Here is a 1833-nt window from a genome sequence, read left to right as displayed (position 1 = left end):
TTGTATTTTAAAGTGAGCAAATACCACAGTTTCTGTTTGTTTCCAGTGGGAGTCGACAGGAAGCGTTGTCTCCATGTGGATCCTGTTTTCTTATAGGATATAGTGGAATCTTTACCAATATGTCAATTTGCACATAATATATATTTCAAAGGTTAATATCAGCAGCAGCAGGCCTAACCGTTTTATAATAGGTAAAGCATGGCACAATCATGATCATAATCCTGAGGTGGGACTGCACAGTCTATAAACAAAATATGGATATGAATGATTTAGATGGGACTAAAATCCCCAAAATACAGAATAAATAACTACATTACCCCAGCTACACATGTAAAATCAAACTTGTACAAATAGGTCATATCGAATAAATACTGCAAAATCATCATTCTACAAAGGAAACCTGAAAGTTTACAATTTTCCCCCTTTTTCCTCCTCTGTTTACCCCTTCTCTTCCTGTCCATTGTCACTTATCTTCTTCCCCTGGCTCCACCTCCTCCACTAGTCATTCTTTTGGTAAGGGCCATGCTAACCTTCTCTGTATCATTCCAATATTAGTATATGTGCCGCCATAGCCACGACTCATTCCCTACACTGGACTGTCTTGAATGACCTCCTCCCTTATCTTGATCATATACATTTTAAATGGCTCAACATATCTGGTCATTCACCTACAGTTTTCAGGATTGCCAAAATAGTATCTATTGTAAAAAAGAAAAGCCCATACTAAACTACACTCATCTTTATTTTTCACCCAGAAAAGTGGTTTACTTCTTACCTGAAACAGTGTTCATTCCCAGTAAAATGGAAAGGAGCCATATCTGCTCCATGCTAACTCTCTACTGGTGTACCTCAAGGCTCAGTGCACAGGCATTTTCTCTTTATAACCATGCCCTTGGTGTTGAAAAATCTTCACATGCCATAGTTATGCTGATGAAAACCAGGCCATCTTTTTTCTCCTAGCTGTATCTTGTAGCTATATGCTACTATAGCTACCCAGACATAGTATGTCTGATTATCACCTAAAGCTGAATCCCAGTAAGACCAAGCTTCCTAGAAATGCATTCCCGTGCCTTGATAGCACCATCTCCATTAAGAACTCCCTGATCATCCCTTCCGCAAATGCACAAAACCTAGATACTGTCTGGTGTTGGAAGAGCAACTACAATGCTCAGCCCAACTTGCTCAATCAAGAAGGTTTCTCCTAAACAACATCAGGAGAATGTTTCACTTCTCTTCAAGGGGGCCACTCAGGTGATTGTTCAGTCCCATGTTAATTCAAGATTACCAAAGAATGTTCCTTACCTGCCTTCCTGCACATGGCCATTGCTTCAGAATGCAGGCAGATTCTTATCTTATATCTTATTTCTGAGTTGACCCATGTCAGTCCACTGGTGTATTCCCATCACTGGCTTCCTATAGCTGCCTGGATTGCGTTTTAAAACACTGATGCTTGCCTACAGTACAAAGTCAAAAATTGAGCCCTTCCTAATGGCAATTTTCAGATCAGCACTATTCCTCAAGCCCTCCAATCACAAGTATGGCTGTGTTTGTGCCATGAGGAAACTATGCAGCAACCATCTTCTCTGTAGTAATCTTCTTTTGCCAAACTCTTGTATTGTATTATATTGTCTTATGTTTCAGTACTGACTCCTGCCCAAAGCAGTAATTTAGTTTGTTGGTAACTTTAGGCCAATATAACCATAGCCTAAGAATATGATTTCCAAACAGACAACCAATCACTTAGGTTAGGTAAGATCTTCTGAATAAGAGCATCTGCCAAATGCCATAAATGTAAATGTAAAGACTGAGGCACAATCATAGTATAAAAAAAAA

At 39.3% G+C, this 1833-nt stretch overlaps 1 pseudogene; it reads right to left on the bottom strand.

Annotated features, from left to right (window-relative positions):
• Nucleotides 1-501: 501 nt before the first annotated feature.
• LOC124628991 (uncharacterized) lies at nucleotides 502-576 on the bottom strand (annotated as a pseudogene).
• Nucleotides 577-1833: the final 1257 nt, after the last annotated feature.

The sequence above is a fragment of the Ictalurus punctatus genome, chromosome 15 (genome assembly GCF_001660625.3).
Source record: "Ictalurus punctatus breed USDA103 chromosome 15, Coco_2.0, whole genome shotgun sequence".
Classification (NCBI taxonomy): Eukaryota; Metazoa; Chordata; class Actinopteri; order Siluriformes; family Ictaluridae; genus Ictalurus; species Ictalurus punctatus.
Note: the sequence above shows the minus strand (reverse complement) of the source record. Positions and strands in the feature narration are given on the sequence as shown.